Source organism: Myotis myotis, unplaced genomic scaffold (genome assembly GCF_014108235.1).
Source record: "Myotis myotis isolate mMyoMyo1 unplaced genomic scaffold, mMyoMyo1.p scaffold_m19_p_3, whole genome shotgun sequence".
Lineage (NCBI taxonomy): Eukaryota > Metazoa > Chordata > Mammalia > Chiroptera > Vespertilionidae > Myotis > Myotis myotis.
This window is the reverse complement of record NW_023416335.1, coordinates 7,024,902-7,051,355: the sequence shown is the minus strand read 5'-3', so window position 1 is coordinate 7,051,355 and position 26,454 is coordinate 7,024,902. Positions and strand designations below refer to the sequence as shown.

Sequence of the window (26,454 nt, the reverse complement as noted above, 5' to 3'; positions counted from 1 at the left end):
CTTATTAAAATATTCTCTATCTCATTTGGTTATTATGTTGGCCACATATAACGAGTCACAGGGCTTTGTTTTCATTAAATGACTACAAGATTATCATTTAAAAACAAAACTATAACTGCTCACATTTGTCAGCCTCCTTTTGGCTCCTTCTAGGACGGAAGGTGGTACCTGTTTTGACAGTGGCCCCAGTTAGTGTCTCCACAGTGATGTGCATGTTATTAACCTGATTAGACCCGAATCCGTCTGTTGAGAAGGGCTCCCCTGTCTCAGTTCCACATGGAGCACTGGCTCCTGTAACCTAAGCTCCTCCTGAATGCTGAAAACTTGTACTATCAGTGAAACAGTCAGCAGGACAGCGGAAGCCACCCTCCTCAAGAAGATGATGAGCTTGATGAAAAGAAATTCACAAGCTGCGTCCCCCGGCTGCACATGACCAGCCATGCCTGCTGGCTCCGCTGTCTGTTGGTTGTTGCTATGACTACGCAAAGCCGGTGGAACCCAATGAGCTGCCTGCAGCAGGGCTGAGAGGACCAGCCATTTTACTTACGGGAAACAGTGTGGCACATTCTGCTGAGCGCTCCCCTGGAAGGAGCAGTTTTTTAAAAAATCTGTTCAGAGGAGAGAGGAGTGATGGGCATGTTAGGATACAATGATCAGAGCCCGGCGCGCCTGCAAGCTGCCGTTGGGACGGGCTGGTGACTGCCGCTCCTATTAGCTGATCTGAGACACTGGAATGCAGCGAGATAATGCTCATATCTGCTATCAGACGGCAGAAAAGGGTTTTGTCTCGGAAAGGCAAGCCTGCCCTGCAATCGTATCTCAGCAGCTCTCTAGCTGCTCAGCCTGAAAACTACTGACCCTGAAGGGAGGGCGTTACCGCCTGCGAGCAGGGTCCTGTGCGGCTGGGCCGTGAGCCGCGGGTCTGCAGAGCAGGTGTGTGCTCGATGGGCACTGGACTGGAACCCAGGCGGCCGCTCTCAGGTTCACCTGCTTCCTGTTAACAGATTGTTGGCTCCGAGAGCAGCTGCCTGGCCGCTGAGGTCGCGGCTGAGCAGGCGGTCCCCGCGTGTCCACTGGACTGACAGAGGTAAGCTTTTTGCTTTTCTTAAAGCATAGCTTTATCAATAACTTGGAGCAAAACTTAACCTGCAACATTTATATACATTGCTGTTGTCTGATTTGCCATGGAAGTATACACACACTCATTCACATACACACACACACACACACACACACACACACACACACTTCCACAAAATAGTGTCCGAGACACAGAATTGTTTCAGTGAGTTTAGCTTCTAGAAATCGGATGATAAAGCAAACAAACAAATGAAAACATTACTAATGTGCCTTGGGATGTGAGATAAATATTTACTATTTTAATAAACCATACTGGCTTGTCATTCTGCATAGTCTTATAACCAACAACCTTTCTCTCTCACAAACAATGGATTCTTTCATGAACTGCACTTTGACATCTATTAAAAGAATTACGTGGAAAATCAGAGGCTTGAAAATTTGAAGCATTTGTTTTTAAGCCTCAGCATTAATGAGTTTTCACTCTGAACACATCTACGTATACTACCAACTTCAGGAATTCTATTCCGAAGGCAGAACCTAAGAGCCAGTGGATGTTATACTTGCTTGCTCTGAACAGAGCCTCGGTGTGCTGTCTGGTTTGGTTGGGGGGTGGCTGTAAAGCAAATAGTGTAAGTGCTGGAAGCAGCTCACACGTCCTCTCCCAGTATCATGCACGCCGCGCTAGCCCAGAGCACAACACCCCCATTGTGCACCTCGGCTCAGAATCCAAGGAAAGAAAGGAAGTGAAATCTGCACATTGAATGCAAGCACGGCTACTGTATGTGCTGGTCAAACTTCTTTGACGGCACAGGTTCTTCTCACAAGCAGATAGGTTTCAGAGATAGAGAGTGAAACCAAGACACCACACACCTCCTGCGAAGGTCGGGCGCTAATGTTTGCGGTCGATGTTTGCTGTCAATCGCTACATGATAATAGCACAGACTTTGAACTGCAGTAGGAATTGCCCCTTAGTGCGTGTTTCTTTGATTTATGGTCTCCTAGGAACAAAGCTGTTACTGTGGATTGAAATTGGTCAGTCACATCGAAATCCTTGCTAAGGATGTGACCAAATAATGATGAATTATGTTTCAGCAGCATTTCAGCTTTACCGAAATCAATTCTATTGTTGGTCTACCAGGACTGTCAGATAATTTACATTGCTATTGAAAATGTATAAGGAAAACTGTTTTTGTTGAAAACTTTGAATCAAAACCTCTGCTAAAGATTAAGTCTACCACAAAATGTCAAATAAATAGTATATATAGTAAATCCTAGACTTACTTCTAAGAAATATTTTTATTTGCTTCCTTTTTTCCAAAATATGAGTGACATGGGAGGCACCTTTTAATTTTAAGTATAATAATACAATTTTCATTGCTACATCTGAGTACACATCACTTATTTCACAAGTATGTCAATATACCCCAAGATAAGAGAATTATAAAGTGTAGTCACCAATATTCTGCTCTCAATGTCACCAATATTCAGGATATAAAAACACAGATCTTAGTGTAGAGGATCAAATCCAAACATTTAACAATGAGAACAAATAAGAATATGCCTCTTGGTGTGTGAGAGACAGTGTATGGGATAAAATGGTGAGGTGATGGCATCCTTCTTCACTTATGTTTAACTTAAAATGAACAGACTTAGTTTTGAGTCAAATTCTATAAATAGAAGTAGCCAAAAGAATGGTTCTTTATAGCAGAATGAAAGGTAAGTAAGACTTTCTCTTCGGCTGAATTCCCTTCAGAGCTTTGCACTGCAAAAGGAGTTCTCAGACTTAACACAGTGCAAAGACCTGCAGCAAGAAAATGATTTTGTATTCGTCTTTCTCAGGGAGTTTTAGAAGAACTGGGTGAGGAAATACTTAAGACACATCTGCCTACCGTGACACACAAACTTTATACCTGTGTTATTTTTCTACATTAGTAACCTTTTAAAGTGATATGCTATGAAAGATGAGCATTTTAAGTTCACTTATGTCACAGTATATCAACATAGTTATTAACTCCACAACTTTGAGAATCAGATGCAGAGATATAATCCCTAAATTTCAAGACTTTGCACTTTGGCTTTTATCTATTTATATAGCTTTATAAATGCCACTTTCCAACTCACCTGCTAGCAATGTCGGCTACTATGTAATTTCCCAAACATACTATAGCAAACTTTTGCAAAGCTACCTACAGGCTTTTTTCCTAACGCTCCTCCCCATGCTTCGTAATCCAGTGAGACTCTCTCTCCGGACTCCTCCTCGCCTTCCCCTTCGGCCACTTCAGACTCTTCTGTCTACAGCTCTGTCTGCTGTACCATAGTGCACGTGTCTGCTCATGGCTTCCAGATTCCCTTCATCTTGTATGTGCTTCGTCCAGTGTCCAGAAATTGGCATTCAGATGTGTGCTGGTAACCTCGGCCTTCACTACCGTCTGATTGGTTACTGTAAATATAGGCTCAATCTTGAAATAGAAGCCCTATTATCTATTATACTGCCTTTTATCAGATAAAACTCAAAACATTTAAAAAACAGCAATGAGGCTTTCATTGTCCTGATATGAAAATATGACTTCAGGGTCACAATTTGAAAAAAAAAACAATGTTATATATGCTCCATAATATAGCAGAATTTTCTGAGGGAAAATTTTGCAATGTGTAAGTTTTTAACAAAACAAGTTGAGAGCTTGAGTATCTAGAAGATGCTGTTTGCTTGCTTGCTTGCTTGCTTGTTTGTTTAATTTACAGCTATTATAAAATTTGCAGGGGAAAATAAGTATACTAAGTTTTCCCTGTTAGAAAGCTGCTCTAAAATCAGACCATTAAAATGAATGTTGAATTGATGATAATGAATAGCTGATTGTAACTGAGATACTTATGGAATTGTCTTTCATAGTGAAGCCAGAAGAAAATCAAACTCATGAAATGGAAAGAGACCAAGTACTGAAATAAAGTCTACAATTGCAGAATTTATTTTCATTTTCTCACATAAACCTGAAAGGTTACTTGTCATCACTGATTCCATTATCCTTCCCTGTAGTATCTGAGTTCCTGGGAGTAACTCTCCTGATACAGACATGCTTTTAGTTACAGAGACTTCCATCCTTTATTCGATGGCATGCCTATTATATTTTTAAAATAAGCTTCAATTTCTATAGCTTTTTATAGAAAAATTTCCATAATGCTATAATAAAAAATAAGAATGGATCAGGAATTTTAAAATGTAATAAATATATAATGCCTTATCTCTAAGACAAACCATGTAGAAAACAAAAGTTGTAATTAATATTGTATGTATTCTTATACATAAAGTAGCAAAGGTTAAGAAGTTTAAATGTCCAAATACTTAGAATTAAAAAGCAAATATTTAAGGACCTCGTGGCGCAATGGTAGCGCGTCTGACTCCAAAAAGGAAATATTTAGGAAATCACTTAAATTCTTTCACATTATATTCCATCATTAACTTGTATAAAAAATAATATAAATATCAACTCTTAATTAGCATACTGTCCTTGAAATGTTTATTTTGGCTACCTTCCAGCTGATTTTAATATACAGCATGCTAATTAAATAATAACTAACATTGAAATTGGTTCTGTTCATCTTAAAGACAAGTCATATTTAATCAATTATTTTAAATTGTACGTAGTAATTAGATTTTAAACATTGTTTTATAGTATTTCTGCATTATTTTTAATATACCTTAAGTAAATTATAAAATTTAAAGGCCTAAATTACGTATAACTATTTTTGATATTCAAATGAAAAGAGTGTGCTCTCAATGCATTTTATAACATATGATTATTTTAGATAATTTTCTAAATGTTCCTTAAACTAATAATTTAGTCAAGGATATGTCCATTAATTCTAAATTATCACTGCAAAGAATTATATGAATATTTTCAAAATCTTTTTACCTACATCACTTCTCAAAAAAAGTTAAAACAAATACACTTGATTATAAGGAAACACTTCTGGAAATATTGAGTTCTAAATAGCGATGAATAAGAACTCTCAGTCCAGCTTAACCTCAGGGATGATCTGACTTGAAAAAGTGACTGAGAATCAGCAAGGTTTTATTCTGAGTTCTGGCAACACAGCTTAGCTATTAAAACTACACTACACTGCACTGTCCCTAGTCTTCAAACAGAAATGTCCTATTTACCAGCTAGGAATTGTAGCCAAAAAGAGTGATTTCCTCTTCCACATTCAGGTCAGGTACTCATAGATCCAGCATTAATTCTGCACCTTTAAAAAAAAACATTATTTGAGCAAAAAGTTCAGAAAATTTTCACTTTTCCTGAATTTAACCGAGGGTCTTCAAAGAAAATTGTCTTACTTCAAAGACACTGAAATTTAGCAATATTCTCATTATATTTCCTAATTTATTTTTATATCCATGTGATAATTTAAGGAAAATTTATCTTTAATAAAGAACATTATTTGAACATTTCAATGATAATTGAGGGTTTTTTTTTTTCATTTGAACTGTTGCCTACTTTTTAAATTTTTGATTTTTTAATTTAACCTAGATATTCAATTCTTACAACTCTCCTTTGAGATGTTTTCTCATAGTTGGTGTAAATTGCATATCATACTTCCTTCTAATGAATTGTACCCTCTGCTTTACATAGAAGACTTGGTCCAATCAATATAAAAATCATTATTTTGGGGTTCCTTTTTCTAGTAAACTTTTTCAGGAATGCTGAATGTGAAGGCAGCATAAACCTCTCAGGCTCCAAACCTTCTGGTGTCTTACTCAATTCACCATCCTTTCCAGATTGATACGGTTTTAAGGACCAGCCACAGGAATCCAAAAAACCATAGTAAAACAGGCTTCTAACCAAGAGCTGCACCACTTACAAAAAATCCCCTGAGTGTACAAGCAGGGGATGGCATGAAGAATGGCACCTCCATGCAAATGAGACATTCTAAGGGAGAACTGAGCGTGCTGGAGAAAATGAATCAGTATACACGCTTATTCTGTCCTCCTCTAAAACGTTGGAGTCCCTGTATCTAGTTCTAGAGAAAGGAAGTTAGCTTCTTCAGAGACACGTGTTCTCTAGGAAAGTGACCATGTGTGGAGACAGCAGCCCCTTTGATAAAAAGAAACAAACTTTGGACTGTGGGAATCCCCCTCCACCCATTAACAAACAAGTCAGCTACTTCTGCCTCCGAATAGCACTAATATCAGATCTGAATGCTTTGTGAGAACGTCCTACCCTTTACACTATTAATCAAATCAGTTTAAGAAAGCAACGCTTGGTTGCTTTAAAGTGAGCTATTTTATAGGTCACCAAGGCGCTGTCACACCTAATGATTTCACTTCTCTGAGCTAAAGTTAACAGAGGGAAAGAGATTAGATCTCAACTTCAGCTGTTCTTTGCTAACTGTGTCATCTGGGGAACCGTCTGAGCACCTTCTTAAACAAGTGCAGCTAATCTGTCCGACATATAATTGCAGTATAGTGAGTCCTCTCCATTATATCCTGTGGGGATAAATGGGTTTTAAAGGAACCTGCCTCTCAACATCTAGATTTGGAACCTTATATAACATAGCATTCGAGTAGTGAAGATAAAGACTTCTAACCACTTAGGTGTTCTGGAACAATGTGAATGGATGTGTGCTGTTTAATACACCTCAAGCACCGGCTTGAACCAGGTTAGGTAAAAGGCGGTCATGAAGGTGGTGAGGGGCAAGAGGACGGGAAAAGTTACGGGTTGCTTGGGCAGGGTGGAAGTAACAGGGCAACTCAGCTCGCTTTAGAACAGCGGCTGGAACGTTGTAGGCGCTCAGCAAACAGGTCAACATATTAATATTCAGTGTGTGTGTTGAATGAATGAAGGGCTCACAGCAATCTCCTTCCCCTGGTGGAGTGCTGATGCTAACACACTGAGTGAAAGATGCTGCTTGAATGTAGAGATAAAATCGTAATTTACAAGTTTTCCTGTTTTGTGCTGTTGTTCTTTCTAAATCATAAAACAGAGGAGAAGAAAAAGAGATGAAAACTAGAAAATGCTATTATTTAAAAAAATGAAGTATAGGTGAGAAGCACTATATTTTACCAATGATATAGAGCAGGAATATAACCAGAAGCTTAGCTATTTAGTGACTAATTCAAACACCAGGAAAAATTGACTCCTACTCTCAACTTTCTTAAAGCCTCTGGTTACAGCCACATTCATCAAGTACTGTGACGGGCACTAAAGAGTTATATTTCCTTTTAAGTAAGCACACAACAAAAAAGTTTAAGCCTAGAGTCACAAAACTGCAGATCTTTATTTTAAGCCTTTAGGATATTGTTAAACAGAGAATTCAGGACAGAAAAAAAGTACCCATCTGGAAGATCTTTTCAAGTTACAAACCTTAAGAGCTACTTACAGGGTCAATCAAAATAGCTGCTTCCGATTAAACTCAAGAAAACAACAAAAACCTGGTAACTAGGTTTCAATAAACTACCGGAAAAAATTATTCATTTTCTTCAATCCAAGAGATATTGATAATACAAATCATGTGCATTTACTCTGTGCTAGCTACTATCCAAGAGCTTTACATATATTAACTTTCAATGAAGGGTTTGGGAAATCACAAAACTTTGAAGGACATTTTAACTGGAATTTTCCAGAAGTATTCTGTGTGATCTAAAATTGTTTCCCAAAGAGAGATTTAATGAACAACACATTGAGTTGCTCCTTCTTAGCGGCTCTCTTATCACTTGCACATTACAGTGTTTTTTAATCTCATTTTAATGAAGTTTTCCTATATATCTGATCTTTCCAGAAGCAAGTGAGCTCTTGGAAAAAGCAATAGTGTCTTCTTCCTGTTTTCACCCCTCTCATCTTGTCATGGGTACAGCCAAGAGTAAATGAGGCATGATTAGATGATTAACCCAAGAAGGTTGCTGTCTCAAATGTTGACAAAATTCACACCAGGAAAAAGAGATAGACTCAAAGTAATGTAAACAGTATGTGGTTCCATGTAACCTTCATCATGAGAAAAATAATAGAGTCCACATATCCTTCAACGTGTGTTGGTTTATTTTGTTGCATTTTTTATGTGTGTTTGGTTAGTATGCTTTTCATGTAAAACACTAAGAGAAATCCTTCTCTCAACTCATCAGACTTCCTCAACAAAGGAAATCATGGCACAACCAAAAGTGACCTGGCTCACTTTCACCACTAGGGACTTTCCCCCAGAATGGAATCTTCTGAGCAACTTCGTTGTATGTTAGTTACCTCTGGCAACCAAGAAAGCTATAAATGTGTGCAAAAGCTCAGTTATCGCCACTACCAGAAAAACGATTCTTCGCTTGTTGAAAACACATCTGTTTAGGGAAGAGTGCTTTCTTAGGTTAATAACTCAGAGGACTGGTAATATATCGTGATTTCCTTGACACTGACTTTATTGAGAAACATAACTTTTCATAGGCTATGTGGGCTGAAAGCTGATTGTATCGCTGACTTATTTTCTACCAAAGATTTAATTTTGTAAGACTAGCATAACTGATTTATTTACATAACAATTAATATGACTTTTTTCTTGAATTTTAAAAAACACTCCCTTCTGACGTGCACAGAGTGTTTTAATATATTTTAAATTAAATTTTAGATTTATTGGTAACAGCGAGTTCCATCTCCCTTGTTGTAGAAATAAAAGCAACTGACAATAAAAGTCGTAAATAATCTAGTTCGGTTTGAAAATCACCTTCCTCTTGACCCAATGTCCCAAATGTCCTTTCAGTGCCTCAGACTGACAGTTCTCTGGTGAAATAATTGAACTCGATCTACATGTTATTATGTGGTATGTTAACACACCCTAATCACTCTGAACCTTAAACTTAAGCTTCCTTTGGGATGCATTGAGAAAACATGCTGTCAAAACTCTGGCACTGATATTCACCTTTACAGCTGTCAAGAACTAAATGATTATGATCATAAAGTTGAGTTTCCTGGGGAATATTCTGTTCACAAACTGCCTCCTTCGCAGACTCCTCAGTCATTTTATTACATCAGCTTCTACCCCAGCCTGTGAGAAGCGGTGCCGCGTTTCCCTGGTCCAGATAAAGGCTGAGTCGAGGAGGAGAGGACAGGAGCGTAACAGCTAGGACCTAGAAGAACTTTGGTCCTCCAAGTATTTGTTATTGGACGGGGTCACTTGACCAAAAGAACTTCTGAGTTCAGTAGGAATTAGGGAAAGCATTGATATGAAATTCACATGTTCTGATTTCCACCCAGAAGAAAGGCATTTTTGAGAAACCTGTATACACGCTATCCGAAGCATCTCAGTGAGAGCATTTTATCTGGCCAACAGAGCAGAAAGGCCTGTGTTGGTTGACAATGAGGAATGTCACATCCCAAAAGGTCAGATTATTCATTGGTCAGTGTGTTCTTTTGGGAAATAAAATCAGAATTTCATTTGGCAAGAATAAGTGATTCTAAGACTATCATCAAACTATACTTGCCCAACAAATACATCAGAGCTATAAGTTAATAACTGCCAAGTGGGCTAGAATATCTGGAGTAACCCTTTCCTGTACATGGGCTTGACTCCATACTAACAAGTTCTCCAACTTCCTATTTCCAGACTTTTAAAGTTCATTGTCTCTCTTGTTGCTATGTTAAAATAAGGTAGCTGGTCACATCCTCTCTAATTTTAACTGATAGCTCTATGGCTGCTGAGACTGTGGGAACAGGTCCCTTGGCCTCTCTAGACCCGTTTCACACCCTATAGAGGGGAGATAATAATAATACTCACCTCTGAGGGTTATCATTAGGATTATATGAGATGATTATAAATGACTGGCATAGCACCTGGCACACCACAAACACAGATGGAATTGTAGCCACACCTATTTTGGTCACCAGCACCAGGACCAGCCTCACACATGCTGAGTAGTTTGGATTGATTCTTTACAAGAAAGAGAACCATTGAAAATTCCTTTAAGTGGGGAAAAGTCATGCTTATGTCATGTTTGTGTGTTAAAAAGATATAACTGGTAACAGTATATCAGATCAAATGAAGAGAGCAATAAATGTTTATAGAAAAACAGTTTCTATATCTCAGGCAAGAGCAAAACAGCCATGAACTGAAGAGGTGGGTCAGGAAGAAAAGAGTGAGTGATTTATTCAGTCAAGATGACTATCAGTCACTCGCCTAAGTGGGATGCATCTAAAATAGTGACTGCCAAACAGCCTTAAAGATAGATTGTTCTACAAGGACCTTGTATGCATATATGCATGGCCCATGGCCACAGACAATGGGGTGGTGAGGGCCTGGGGCCCGGGCCTGGGGCTGGGGCCTGGGGCTGGGGCCTGGGGCCGGCTGGGGGGGGGGCAATGAGGGGGGAACATATGTAATACTTTCAACAATAAAAAATTATTTTTTAAATAAAGATAGACGGTTCTACCTCAGTGTGGTATAGAGTGAATAGGGATACACGACATGCATAGGAGCTCCAGAGGTACCACTGAGGAGAGGGTGGGGACTAAGAGTATGTGGGTTTGGTGTCAGACTGCGCTGAACCAACCACTACCGTGGAACAGCACGTGCTAAAGCCCAGAGGCAGAAGGAAGTGTTCTCAGGACTTAGAGTCTTTAGGTATGGTTGGAATGCAGCATGCCGATATGGAGAGCCAGAAAGTCAGATTGGGCAAGCAGACCAGAGCCAGATTGTGGTGTCACTGGTTCCTACTCAGATGAGAAGCCATTGAAAGAGCTCAAACTGGAAAGTGACGTAAGGAGATTTCTGTTATAGAACATCTGTGCTGGGGAAGGTGTTAAGACTGCGGTGGGCTGAGAGTAATCCCAAGGATTTTGCATAGCAGAATTGTGCAAGTGACAGGAAGGAAGGCTGAAAGCCTCCGCTAGGGCAAGACAATAGGTCTGGAGAGAAAGTTCTGGAATCAAGAGAGATTATGGAGTTAGAACCAAGAGTACTTTAGTATTCACTTGGGGATGGGAGCAGGGGAATAGTTTGATGACCAGGTTTCTGTCTTGAGAAAATAATATCTAGAAAAAGCATGTTTGAAGGAGATGAGAGTGAAATTGGTTTGAGACTTTTTGAGGTGGAGAACATTTAGGGACATTTAGGGGAAATAGTTCAAATCATAGTTTAAAAAGGAAAGGGGGTGTCTAGACCAATAGAAATATAGTTTAAGCTGAAAATTCAAGCCACATATATAAATTTAAATGTTCTAGTGGCCACATGAAAACAGGTAAACAGAAACAGATGACGTCAATTTTTAGAATATATTGTATGTAACCCAATATATCCAAATATTATGATTTCAATAAGTAGTCAGTATAAGAAATAGTAATGACTTACTTTGCATTATTTATGTGTATGTGTGTCTAGAGTGTGTGTTTTACACTTATAACATCTCTTTTATTGAATTTATTGGGATGACACTGGTAAACAAAATTATATGTGCTTCAGGTGCACAATTCCACAACACATCATCTGTACACTAAATTGTGTGTTTATCACCCTAAGTCAAGTCTCCATCCATCACCACTTACCCCCCTTTACCCTCTCCCACCTCCCCTAACCCCACCTCACTTACAACATCTCAATGTGAGCCAGCCACGGTTCAAGTGCCCAAGAGCCAACTATGGCTGATGGCATCACTTTGGACAGTAGAACTCCAGACCTCCATAGCCTGTGCAGCACATATCTACCTACGAGTGACCAGTATCAATGTCTTCCATGAAGGTGTGAAGGAAGAAAAGCTTCTATGAAGGTGCAGAGAGGGGAGGCGGGGATAGGGAGAGCTTGTGCAGAAGCAGGAGAGACGGAAGAATTGCCACAACTGCTCCTGATCTTGATCTGTCTTTCAAAGGTGTGATGTGAGACTGGAGTCTCAGAAATTTGGGGCGACTTTGGTGATCTGTGTTGAACTTATTATCCAACCAGCCACTGCTATATAAAGTGCAGAGCCCAGAGCAAGAGGAAAATGGAGAGTTTTTTATTCAACAATTATTAATAATTTCAAGATACAACCACAGAGCATTAAGCCCAGAACCTGGTCCTTCCAAGTGCACAGTCAGGTGCAAATGTTCAAGTCACAGACCGTGAAGCCAACCCTGCAGGCAATTTGTATTTCAGGCGTTATATGTGAACACTCTTGCCCTTTGGGACTCACGCTGGGTGTGTATAACAAGACTATTAGTGATTTTGAACTAGTGTGAGGCATCATTTTCATTACTGGCAGCCACACTCTCTCTGGCCAGAGGAAAAGCTGCTCCTCCTCGGGATGGGGTGCTTAGGATGCATGAATCCTGCGATAGCCTTCCCACACACCCCACAGACAGCACCTCAGTCATGCCAGAACCCTGTCATCCTGAATCCTGCCTCATGTCGAGGGGGCCCACGGAATCCCCAACCTGGTAGGGGTCTGGCAGCTTCTCGCTAACATTGTCCCTTCAAGAAAACACTCTTTCCCCACTCCTTCCCTTGGTAAGAGAGTTTTACAACATGGAAGTCAGAAGACCGTGGATGGGGAAGTAGAGCTAGACCAAGGGAACAGAGCCTGGAATTCCCTCCGAGAACCAGAATCACTGGGAGTCTGGGGTGGGCTCTGCTTCTGCAGTTCCAGGATCATGTTTGAAGGCACATTATTTGGATTCTTGTGTTTTTGGGCTTTGTGTTCATGGACCCTCCCTACCTTAAGAATGTGAAGCTAATGGCCAATGTCAGACTTCCCCTGTATTGCATCCTATATGAAAGTAGGGAACTGTCTGATTGAATAGCACCAAGCACCAAGGTGGCCACAGGCACTCATAAACATCAGTGTGACCCCCACACCCCCTATTCCGGTCTACTTTCATTCTTCCTCTTCATCCGTCTGTCTCTCCTCCCTTCCCTCACCCATCTCGCCAGCCTAATGTCATTTCTTTATAAGGTTATCATACAAATCCTGATTGTAGTTAAAAGTGTCATTTATTATAGTCCATAAACAATTTGATGTTATTTATTCTTGGTTGCTTAGTTTTAAAAGTCAATAAATAAGAGTGTTTCTTTTGAAAAAGGAAATGTAAATTACTTTCTAGTGTTTTGAAATTTCTAGTGTTTAGTGTTTCCCTTTGTACTGTGCCTTGTCAAGGACAAGGTTCCCCCAATTCTGCATGTAAGTCCCTCTGATGTGTCAGGAAAGGAGGGATCAGACAGGGCAGGCGTCTGCGGGTGAGGTCCAGTCATGAGCCTGGTCTTCGTGGGCATGCGACTTAACATCTTTCAACCACAGGTTTGGTACCTGAAAAACAAGGATGTTGTGCCTAGATCATAGAACCATTATTTCTATCATATGAAATAATTCACGCCAAGTACATACAACAGTGCCTAGCACATAACTGGCTCTAAATCAAGGACATCTCTGCCCTCAGCAAGCATCTCCTGGGATGAGAGAAAAATGGGGATGTGGCAGAGATCTTGACATAATAAAGCTTGGGCCCCGAGCAAAAAAACTACATAAAATAAAAATTAATTTCCACAATAAGTAAAAAATTCTAAAACTTCTTACTATAAAGATCCACCAGGCTTCCAGTGATCACAGTTCTTAAACTTGAAGTTTAACTTAAAACTCAAGGAAACTTCTAAGAGAGGCTAACAACACACTTCTGTACCTTCTGGCCTTGACTGAATTACAGCAGACCAAGGCAAGCTAATCTTTGGGTCATAAATTATCAGAGTATTAGCTGCAAACATGACGTTAGGCTAGAATGGGGGAGATGGCTATTTTTAAAGATCCTAATGGCAAATAGCCATCCTGCCACTTACCATGTTAATAGAGAAGAATTTTAATTAATCCTGCCATGCCAAAGTGCTTGCTTAAGAATACATTATATCATCTTTTCCCAAGAGATTGACTTGCTTAATTATGTTTTTCTTGGGCTGATCTAAAATTAATCTTCATGCTACATGGTGTTGACCTACAGGGTTAGTTAAGAATGCAAAATAACTGTAAGTATTCTTGTAAATAATAATAATAGCTACAATTCATTGAATGCATACTGGGGCAGGCAGCTTGCCAAATTCTTCAAATACCTCGCATTGACTGTTCACAAAAACACTCTGATGAGGCTATTATTCTCATTTTATAGAAGAGGAAGCAGGCTCTGAGAAGCTAAACAGCCTGCACAGGGTCACCCGTGTGAGGAAGGTAGGATTCAACTCGAGTCGGCCAGATTCCAAACCCTGAACGCTAACATTTTTCTAGACTTGCCTGTTTGTGGGAACTACAGATCAGCCAAGAGAAAATGTTATAACTCCCATTTCATCATCCGCTCTACAGTTTTGTTTGGGGCTCTGTGAAAACATTTACTTACAAGAGCACACCACTTTCTTTATTATCAAAGACCAGAAATAGCGCCACAACAAAAAGAGGTAGGGAGGAAAAACAATCTAGGCTGTCAATGATGGTTATTTCTTTGGCATGAGATTGTGGGTGGTTTCCCTCTTTCGGCTTGTCCATGTTTTCCGCATCTCCATTAAGTTACGAAAGTTTCTAAAGAAGAGGCGCCCATAGATGAGGACCAGAGGACACTGGTGTGGCACCAATCCACTTTACACATCTAATTACAACGTTACAATATGAAGCAAGAGAAGTTGAAAAGAAAAAAACAACCTCTGGATAGAAATATTTTATCGATTTCCTTTTTAAAAAATATATTTTGATTGATTTCAGAGAGGAAGGGAGAAGAAGAGAAAGATAGAGACATCAATGATGAGAGAATATCGGCTGCCTCCTGCACGCCCCATACTGGGGACCGAACCAGCAACCCTGGCATGTGCCCTTGACCGGAATCGAACCCGGGACTCTCAGTCCACAGGCCGACGCTCTATCCACTGAGCAAAACAGGCCAGGGCTTGATTTATTTTCATTGCAATACTGTGCCCGCACTTTGATTTGGGAGGTCTTTTGGATGAAGGAGCCCTGGAAAACGGACCAGCTAACCTGCATCTGAGCTCAGTGGCAAGGGTCCTGTTTACCGGCTGAGATGGTGTTACCTCCGGATTAGGAACGATTAGTTCTACTTTGGAACCCAAAACAGTTCAATTGGAGTTCGAAAGCATTAAGAGTCTTGTGCCTGTGAACATGCCGAACAAGTTCCCTTTGTTAACAACTGCACTTTGATCTGAAAAAGAAAGTGGGCACTCAGGGAGCATATATTTTGGGAGGGAAACAATCTTATTTTCTGCACACTTTTTAAAGAGGACCTGGTATAATTGATAGCAAGTGTGAGCACTGATGTTTATGTTAAATTTCATTGCACGGGTAAGTCCTAACAGACTAGGTCAGTGGTTCTCAACCTTCCGAATGCTGCGACCCTTTAATACAGTTTCTCATGTTGTGGTGACCCCCAATTTCATTGTTAGAAATTGAACATAATTAAAGCATAGTCATTAATCACAAAAACAATATGTAGTTATATATGTGTTTTCCGATGGTCTTAGGCGACCCCTGTGAAAGGGTCATCCGACCCCCAAAGGGGTCACGACCCACAGGTTGAGAACCGCTGGACTAGGTGAAAGAGATCACCCAAGGCATTTATACTGAGAAAAATAAGCAAATAAAAAAACAATTCCAACAATCATCCTGAAAGCATCCACTGTTCAGAATGGCTTATATAACCTGCCTTGTCTGACTTTGCTCATCCACTAGCCCATCTCTCACTTCTCACTGGCAGGAGGGAAGCTGTACCCCGAGTTAGGCTCTGACCTCTATGAGCAAAAGAGATATACTTGCCCTCATGGGACCTGCTCTCTCCAGGTCTATTTATACTTTGTACCTGAGGCCGCATTGCCCAACTTATGAATATATGAGCCTTATAAACACAACACATGAAGTTTTGCCTTAAACATTTCTGTATTCGTAAATGTATTTCTCCTATTTGGTTCGTATGGATGGAGGTGGTGAATTTATGCATCCCACCAGATGATAATGAAATGTGGCAAGAGTACTCATTCTAATTTAAACAGATTTCGTTTCACCGAAACCGGTTTGGCTCAGTGGATAGAGCGTCAGCCTGCGGACTGAAAGGTCCCAGGTTCGATTCCGGTCAAGGGCATGTACCTGGGTTGCGGGCACATCCCCAGTGGGAGATGTGCAGGAGGCGGCTGATCGATGTTTCTCTCTCATCGATGTTTCTAACTCTCTATCTCTCTCCCTTCCTCTCTGTAAAAAATCAATAAAATATATATATTTTTTTAAACAGATTTCGTTTCTAAGTTGTATTGAAAATTGGCATACTTTTCGGGATTAGTGCTTAGAAAAACCTCGAAGGTTGTTCATGAGAAATACCATGTCAGTAAGTGTTGTTACCAGTAGCAAACGGCTATGCTCTTAAAAGCATATCAATGGCTTTTATTACCTTTCCCTGCACTCATGGTTTTCAACTCAATGTTCAAATTCTTCAGAGGATTGACACTGCTGACTATTTATAACCACGCACCACGATCAGCTCTTCTTCCATTTATGTGATGTGGAAGAGAAAAGCCATCTCCATGATACAGAGTCAATGCCCAGTTAACAACAGTGGCTCATGGCAGGAAAACAGGAGCAGGGAACCTTGAGTTGTGCCCCAAATTAATAAAGTCAGTTGTTCACATTCTTGACATTAAAATGCTAAAGTTTCTTTTACATGAAGAGACCATCTATAAGCGCGATGGTGCAAATGAATGGAGTTAAATATGAGCCCGTAGATATCTTGGCTGTCAAAATTGAAACAATTCCAATTTTAGAGTCACTCAGCTACTCGGTGTCTTGTAATAATTCCCAACATTTATAGTCCTTATCTATTTTGGACAAAACCATTAGCACATATCCAAAAGATGAAATGACAAAGATACATTTATTTTCCGTGTTGAGCTACAGTGATTATCACGTAAGTGAGAATCAGGACTGTTTTAGTTTAAAGGCGTCTTTGTATGTGAGTCTGGACACTAATCGGTATGTGTTAATAGACTGATTTACTTACCTCATTGTGTTTGTGTTTTACATCTTACTCCAGGCTAGTTCCTCTTAGAACCCAGTTAACATAACCACTGGAGCAGTGAGTGGAGATAATAAGAAATAAGACCCCAAGTCTCCTATCTCCTCCAAGTCTGTGAAACTAGAGCCATGTTTCATCAGCTTAGAAATTAGCCAGGACCATGCATAAACCTTTTCATCACAGAAGGTATATTGTTTCCTGTTGAAACAGAAATGGCAAACATAGCCCATGAGAAACTGCTCACTTTGATTTGGCAGCAGTGCAAGACTTTATAGGTATTTATATGTGTAGGAAGAAACCTCAAGTTCAAAACCAACTTCCAAAGGCATTAAGACAGTGAGAAGATGGTTGACAATCAAGAATAGCAGCAAAATCACATAACCTTCCTCATTGTGTACATTTTCAAGAATTCTTTAATAGTTAAAAAGGAGATTAATGAAATATTGCATTAAAAATCAAGATGACTTAACTGTTATGTCTGTCTTGAGTGATTCTGTTGTAAGAAATTAATGTATTCTGAAGGCACTGCACGAATTTATCCTTTAAAAACAAAAATAGAGATGAGTTTATAAATAAAGTTATGACTTTAATTTGTAAATTTAATTATTTATAGTTTGTACATATATATATAATCCTATATAATATAGTTAATATATGTACATGATTATATAATATGTAAATTATTATAAATGTAACATAATTGGATAAGTTATATTTGGGGAAAATGAAATTGCTATGACTATATTTTTAATAAGTTGTGCATGAGTATCTTTCTATTAAGCTCAAATTCGGATAAGATAAGCTGTAGTGAATGAGATGGGTAAGAGTAGGAAAAAGGCAATAAGCTTTAGAGATGGGCCTTAGCTGATCTTTGAGGGTAAAAAGAGCAATATTATGTTCACTGGAAGAATAAACTCATCGTAACAAAGGCAACCGGCCCTGGTCCATTCCTGTAAGTCAACTATCCCAAAGCATCACGGGAGCCCTCGGCCGCCCTCTGAAACCCAGAGCCGTGTACGCACCGGCTCATGTTGTTCAGTTTGTCGGTTAGAGTGTTTGTTACTACTTGAAATTTCCACCACCTTTGTGGTTACCCAAAATAGAAGGTGGTGCCAAAGTTCAACTTGGAGTCTCAAAGGCGTGTTCGAATGGGCACAAGTCATTTAAAAAAGAGGCCAAGTGGCTAGATCTCAATCGGTAACACGAAAACCAAGTTCGCATTACGGAATGGTAGAGCCACTGCAATTTATAGCTCGGGTTTGGCCACCAGTGATGGGCACCATTCGTTCAAACCTTTCCAATTCCTCCTTCTCTTACCCGGCATTGCGTGTGCAAATCTAAGGGTGACCTCAATTTAGTCCTCTTTATCTGTCCTTGCAGGTAGCATTCATTACAGGGTCGAATTGTGAAACTTGCCAAATAAGTGCACCCTAGCAGAATGCTATAAAATGAACTCAGCCGCTGCTTTCTATTTTTTAGAAAATTTTTTACTAAGCAAGCCCTGCACTGATAAACATAATTTTTCACTGAGAGTTACCTCATTTCATGAGCCATTTTTCTCATTATCCTAAACGGTGTTGTTTCCCTTTGATAATTAATTCCAAGATCATTTTATTCTACTCGAGTGTCTCAATTAAAATGTACCTGATATTGAACTTTAAAGCTCCAAACTGTACTGATTTTCTCTTTGGGATACAGTGTATTAATGTCTTTTCCCACTGAATCCCTTCTCACTGAAATTATTGCCAGTCTCATCTTCTCCATTCTCTGTGTCCATTTCCTTTTCTCTCTCCGAACCTTTTTTGCTCCAGTTGGAGCCATCACCTGATACTTAAATGAGTTTACTATTGTGGGCAGCGTTAACCTCAAACCGAGTTCATCGTGCATTAGGGGTTTAAATAGCAAGTTCCTATCAAACCTGCTCCCAAGCAAAAGAGAGGGGCAGTGGGTTCTGTTGTAACTGGTGCTCCTATCCAACGGACAGGGCCCAGTGGGAATTCCTGTCCCCTCTCAGATATAGAATATGCTGTTGATATACTTGTGCCCTTTCACCCCCACACACACACTATTTCTCAGACCCCGATCATAGTGATCAGTGGCTTTCCTATAATGTGAGTCTCTGCACCCCAATTTTCTAAATGTAAAGGGAATAAATAATTGGGTAGGTTTTGTAAGACTCCTTCCAGTTATGTACGATTCCAGGTTCAAAGAAAGGTAAGAAATAGGAGAAGCCAAAATTGGTGCTAAAGTCTCCAGACTATGTCCTCGCTGAGAAATTTCAGACACAGCAACTAGGGTAAAACCCACACACAAAACCTGCCCCTCCAGGATCAGTGTCACTGGATTTAGGCATAAAACCTATGAATTCCCAAGGTGGAGATACTCGCCCAGTGTGGGGAAGAGAGAATAGAGGGAGGGGAGAGGGGGGCCCAGGAAGAAAGCAGAAGATTTGAATTTTATATAACTCCTGTGAATTAAAGAAGTTGGACAAAGTTAACAGAAATCATGAGCCTACATCATTACCACCTTTTTACAAAGGAAAAAAATATAGGTGAAATGCAAACATAGCCCCATTTAAAGATGCTACTTCTAACCCAGCCGTGGGCAAACTACGGCCTGCGGCCGGATCCGCCCGTTTGAAATGAATAAAACTAAAAAAAAAAAAAAGACCGTACCCTTTTATGTAATGATGTTTACTTTGAATTTATATTAGTTCACACAAACACTCCATCCATGCTTTTGTTCCGGCCCTCCGGTCCAGTTTAAGAACCCTCCGGTCCAGTTTAAGAACCCATTGTGGCCCTCGAGTCAAAAAGTTTGCCCACCCCTGTCTAACCCCTCCAGTAGCATAATGGTCACTGTGACAGCCTTTCTCTGTCTTTTACAGCTTGACTTTCCCTTCTAAATGCATTATGGGAAGAAAATGTTTTTTATTTACTTTTTACATAAATCTGCTCCTCAGAACATCAGTTGAATTTGTCAGCGCCTGTCTCTCTCGGCTACTTTCACTTCAGGGAGTCAAGCCTTCATGTGCTTTTGTGGTGGTTTCAATTTTCCATTCAGGGAAGCCTTGTCTTGCTTTGTTCACCACATACAGGGCATCCCCCCAAAATGTATATATGCACTTTAACAGCTGATTCTATTACATTTTTAAAATGAAATGTATTTTAATAAACACTGCCTTTATAATGACTCAAAGTGTGTATACATTTTGGGGGACATCCTAAATTCACTCAGTATTTTTGAGACGCTGGGCTAGGAATTGCTATACTTGTGTTTTTAAAAGGTGTCCTGCCTCAAGGAGCCTACAGTCTAATAATAAAAGACAGGTAAATAGCAACAATGACATATCAAACCCTGTTCTGCAACAGGCGTTTGACCTAGTTACTGATTTTCCACACACAGATTCATTTAATCTTCTCAAAAGCTCCCAAAAAGGTAGGTGGTGGTGTCTGTATGTTATAGATGAGAAAGTCAAGGCTCAGACAGATTAAGTAACTAGTCCAGAGTGACAGGGCATGCCACTGGGGAAGCAAAACCCTGAGGTCAGCTCTGCCCGACTCCAAAACCTTGAGGCTCTTTTCCTGCAATGTGATTCTTGCTCTAATAAAGGCATACTCCTACTTCAATTATTATCCTATATATTAAAAAGGTGATATGCAAATTAACCAAACGGTGGAACGACCAGTCACTATGGTGTGCACTGACCACCAGGAGGAAGACACTCAACTCAGGAGCTGCTCCCTGGTGGTCAGTGCGCTTCCACAGGGGGAGTGCTCCTCAGCCAGAAGCCAGGCTCACAGTTGGCGAGCGCTAAGGATGTCAGAAGCCCTCTCCCCAGAGGGAGCAGGCCTAAGCCGTCAGTTGGATATCCCCCGAGGGCTCCCAGCCTGCAAGAGGGTGCAGGCTGGGCTCAGGGACCCCCCCTCCCAGTGCATGAATGTCATGCACCAGGCCTCTAGTCCATTATAATTGTAGTTAATGGATAAAAGTTAGTCTCTGTTTGTTACATGAATGGATAGGACCGTAACTCTGCTCCTCCTACCGGCTAAGGGAATATAAATGCTCACAGGGACTAACAAAGTCAATTCTTCTCCACTTCCTCCAGGCTATTCCTTTTTTTTTTTCTTAATTTATCTTTATGGTTGGAAGTATTATATATGTCCCCCTTTTTTCTCCTCATTGACCCTCTCCACTCTGCCCCACCAGACCTTCACCTCACTATTGTCTGTGTCCATGGGTTATGCATATAAGTTCTCTGGTTAATCTCTTCTTACCCACCCTCCTCCGCCTTCCCTCTGAGATTTGACAGTCTGTTCCATTCTTCTGTATTTCTGGATCTATTTTGTTCATTAGATTCCATATATGAATGAGATCATGTGATAGATATCTTTCTCTGATTGGCTTATTTCACTTAGCATAATACTCTCCAGGTCCCTCCATGCTGTCTCAAAGGGAAAGTGATCCTTCTTTTTTACAGCTGCATGGTATTCCATTGTGTAAATGTACCACAGTTTTTTTTGTCCACTCATCTACTATTCCTTTTTATACCAATATCTTTCCTCTTCAATCTACTTCTACTCAGAAAATAAGTTGATATTGTTATTGCTTTAAAGAGACTGTTAATATAAATCACAGACCAAGTCATTAGCAGAGATGGAAATTTTCTTATTCCTGTCATTTGACAATTCCATGAATTCTTGTTTAAAATTAAAATTTTAAAAACCCATAAAACTCTGAATGTGAGCTCTCTGAAATAAAGTATACGGGAATTAAATTCAATATCTACACTTGTCCAATCCATTCCATTTTCCCCATTAGCGAAGTAAAAGTGCATATGTTTGTGAAGATCAATTAATATATTTACAAAAATATTAGTCTACCTGATTTTTAAAAGTTACCAATGATTACTGTGGACCAGGTGTGGTTACCATGCATTATCTTCTTCAATCCTCTTAAGCATGCTCTAGGGCAGGGGTGGGCAAACTTTTTGACTTGAGGGCCACAATGGGTTCTTAAACTGGACCGGAGGGCCGGAACAAAAGCATGGATGGAGTGTTTGTGTGAACTAATATAAATTCAAAGTAAACATCATTACATAAAAGGGTATGGTCTTTTTTTTTTAGTTTTATTCATTTCAAACTGGCCGGATCCGGCCCGCAGGCCATAGTTTGCCCATGGCTGCTCCATTGCCTTAGAGCAGCCCTTGTATTTAAAGGGCCCTTGTATTTAAAGGGCCAACCTTCTGGCCCTTTAAATACAATTCCTCATGTTGTGACCCAACCATAAAATTATTTTCATTGCTACTTCATAACTGTAATGTTTCTACTGTTACGAATCATAATGTAAATATCTGATATGCAGGATGGCCTTAGGCGACCCCTGTGAAAGGGTCGTTTGACCGCCAAAGGGATCGCGACCCACAGGTTGAGAACCACTGCTCTAAGGCCACTGATATCCTCACTTTTCAGATGAGGAAACTGAGACTCAGAGATGGTGCCCAATTCAAAGAGCTAATAAGAGGCAGAACCAAAAAATCAACTGAGGACTATTTATTATAAAATCCATGCTTTTAACTACATGTGTTGTGCATCAAGGAGATGATGATAATAATGGCAATAACCATAATGTAGGAGTGCCTATTGTGTGGTAGGCATTGTTTGAAGAGCTTTGCATATACTAACTCATTCTGTCTTCATAACAATCATATGGGGCAAGTACTGCTATTATTCTTATTTTGTTAATGAGAAAACTGAAGCTCAAGGAGATGTGAGTAGCCACCCTGCTGGGGGCAGTAGAGTCAAATTCCATGGTGGCCAACAGCCTCCAGAACCTTGCTCTCAATCATTGTGCTCTTGGCAAATATAGATAGAAAGACAAACTATTTATAGATAACTGCCTCTTATAATGAAATTATTATGATGTATATTCATTTCTTCAATGTATGGTATTTAATCAGAAACCATGAGACAAGGATGCTTAAAATAATTTCCACATTTGCATGTGTCTTTAGTTTTATGCAAAGCTGGAAAATTATTGGCTTCCTAATCCACCATCCCTTCGCCTCTGATAAGCATTCACCATTTTAAGAAAGCATGCATGGAAATGTCAAAGGTTATTTCATATTCAAACTCAATACATCACTAGCCTTGACTATCCTTTCAAAATCACTCTTTCTCTGACAAGGACAAATTCCACCGCTCAATTGAGATGTTGAAAGCTCAGTGAACTCCATTGAAATGACCCTGTTCAAAGTTTTCCGAACAATGCTCTGGCCATGTACACCCAGAACAGGATAAACAATGGGTTCCTGTTTTGTATTTCCTGTACATTATTACTGTGTTTTTATTTCTCTTGATATCACCGATCATTAAATGTTAGTTTTAGGGAAAAGGAGCCAACTACTTGACTATATTTAGAGCCCAAACTATTCAAATGATTCAGCTCCTGGGGCTTCCAACAGAATGGCTGTCTTTCACGGCAGTTTTCACTCCACTAGGAAATGATAATGGGCAACTGTGGGAAGGGCTAGTAGTTCATGTCCAGAAGATCTTTCAAAACTTCTGAAACTATCTATTCCACGATAACTTTTTATTTTTATTTTTTTTTATTGATTTCAAGAGGAAGGGAGAAGGAGAGAGAGATAGAAACATCAATGATGAGAGAGAATCATTGATCAGCTGCTCCTGCACGCCCCCTACTGGGGATTGAGCCCGCACCCTGGGCATATGCCCTTGACTGGATTCGAACCTGGGACCCTTCAGTCCACAAGCCGACGCTCTATTCACTGAGCCAAACCAGCTAGAGCTCCACGATATCTTAATGGCAGGCCTACTGGTCTACGACTGTCTTTCAGACAGCACAACGTGACAAAATTGTTCTTAGATGATTGTGTCTGGTATGTTTCCAGCTTCAACAAACAGGTTACTTCAAGAAAGCCATTTAACCAGGGAAGGGGTTGGTTTGCCCCAAACACCAAGAATCACAGAATGTGTTCAGCTCTGCCATCCCTCCCTTAGCATGTGCCTCCCAGAATGCATCTGCATCTCCATCCACTAGGTGAAAGGGTGAAGCAGGCTCTGAGTTGTTACTGCATATGTGAAGTGTCTCGCATTAGCCAGCACAAACTGCAAGAGAATTTTGGAAGATAAGTTTCCAAATAGGCATATTGTCAGGAGTCTGGAGTAAAGATCAAAGCGAAAATGGATCCTTAATAGGTAGACAGCACTGTCTGCCCCAACTGTTATATGCTTAATTATTTATTTTAAAGAGTAATAAGTATGGAAATAGTGACTTGACTGTAAAATAAAACATATCACTGAGAACCTTCCATCAAAAATGATGCTGAGTATTATGATAAGCGAAAAAAGCCAGTCACAGAAAGATAAGTATCACATGATCTCACTCATATGTGGAATCTAATGAACAAAATAAACTGATGAACAAAATAGATACCAGAGACATAGAATCATGGACTGTCAAATCTCAGAGGGAAGGCGAGGAAGGGTGGGTGAGTGGGAAGAGATCAACCAAAGAACTTGTATGCATAAATGACCCCCAAGGGAATGAAGAATATGATTCTTCAAGGTAAAAAACACCCCACAAAAACCTTGACCTTGGCTGGATCAGAGAAGCCCTTCCTGAGGAAAGGACACTTCAGTTGAGGGCTCAAGTGTCCTTGGGCATGAACTGCTGAGCAGGAAAGGCGTTCCAGCGACAGGGAACAGCACACAAAACGGCCCTGAGTGTGGCCTATCCCAGGCACTGAGAGGAGAGCAGAGCAGCTAGAAGAACTGGAGCTAAAAGAGAGGCAGGGGGGTGGGGAGGGGAGAGTGGGTGGAGATGCCAGAAGAGACCAGATCATGTGGAGCCACTTTTAGCACACTTATCTTAAAGATTTTTAGACCATATCTAGCAACTGTTGCATATGCTCAAATTTCATGGAATATAAATATCAAGAAAAGCTAAGTCATGGTTATGTAAAACAGCAGAGGCACTTTTTAATCCATATGGGAGTCAGATAGTACAGCTAAAAACATGTTTTAACTAGAAAAGTGAGTTTTAACAAAGGGTATTTCTATATAATCTCTTGCACTTGATACTAGTTCTTTTACATTCATGAAGATTATCACCTTATTTGATGAAGTTCAGTGCCGAATGGCACATGGATGGCAAATCACCTAAAACACATCTGCCTCACAGCAGTAATAGGTAGTAGGAATTACAGACGATTTTACAGCTTTCAAGTAATCACACCTCCAGATGTAGATTGGGGGCGGGGGTGGGGGGGAACGGGTGCCCAATGTAATTTACATAAGTCCAAGCAAAGGCATAGACTTTATTTTTATTTTTAAAAAATTTATGCTCATTGTTGAAAGCATTACAGATGTCGCCTTTGTGTGTTTTTTCCCATTGACCCCCCTCCACCCCTCCACCCAGATCTTCACCACACTATTGTCTGTGTCCTTGGGCTATGCATATATGCATATAAATTCCCCTGTTAGGTTAATCTCTCCCCCTCCCCACACCTCACCCCTTTCCACTGAGACTCCTCAGTCTTTTCCATGCTTCTATGTCTCTGGATCTATTTTGTTTATCAGTTTATTTAGATTCCTCCACCTGTGCCTCAGGGCACAAGCATAGAGACCCACGTGACTGGTCTGAAATCCCCACTCAAGTGCGTTTATTCATCGCTGAACTCTCTGGGGACTGAGGTCCCTAGATGGCCTGGCCAACAGTAAGTGCACGAGGCTGCCAAGCGTCATCATTTTTGTTGCATACGCTTCGCTTTGTTTCGTGTGGTTGACACAGACAAGTGCAAAAGATGTTATTACACTTCGTCTAAGGCAGTGGTTCTCAACCTTCCTAATGCCACGACCCTTTTATACAGTTCCTCATGTTGTGGTGACCCCCAATTTCATTGTTACAAATTGAACATAATTAAAGTATAGTGATTCATCACAAAAACAATATGTAGTTATATATGTGTTTTCCGATGGTCTTAGGCGACCCCTGTGAAGGGGTCGCTCGACCCCCAAAGGGGTCTCGACCCACAGGTTGAGAACCGCTAAAAGCCTTCAGTTTGCACCCACCATGCCTGATGTCAGGGCCCACCAGTTCCTTTATCAGCATGATCTGATTTCTGGGGGCTCTAGTCAAGAATCTGACTGCCTTTTCAATACGACTTTGAAACTCATGCCAGTGTTTCAGGCGGTCTTGCTGCCTCTCCCTAAGCACTAAAATGTGTAAGAGAATGACACATTGTTCTCCTGGAATAGTAGACAATGCTGCTAAACCGGCGTAGGCCACGGAAGCCTTCAGACATTTATAGTGCAGCGCACTTTTCAAAGGACTTCAGGGGGAAACATAACCTAGAAAACAATATTCATGG

The 26,454-nt window shown here is 40.3% G+C and overlaps 1 protein-coding gene across 4 annotated transcripts in view; it reads left to right on the top strand.

Moving 5' to 3' along the window:
- Positions 1–553: 553 nt before the first annotated feature.
- SORBS2 (sorbin and SH3 domain containing 2) overlaps positions 554–26,454 on the top strand; it is a 197,640-nt gene continuing 171,739 nt past the window's right edge. For all 4 annotated transcript variants that reach the window (XM_036298344.1, XM_036298345.1, XM_036298343.1 and 1 more), the window contains exon 1: positions 554–1,087. The gene's annotated coding sequence lies outside the window, so the exon portion shown is untranslated. The remainder of the gene's footprint in view (positions 1,088–26,454) is intronic.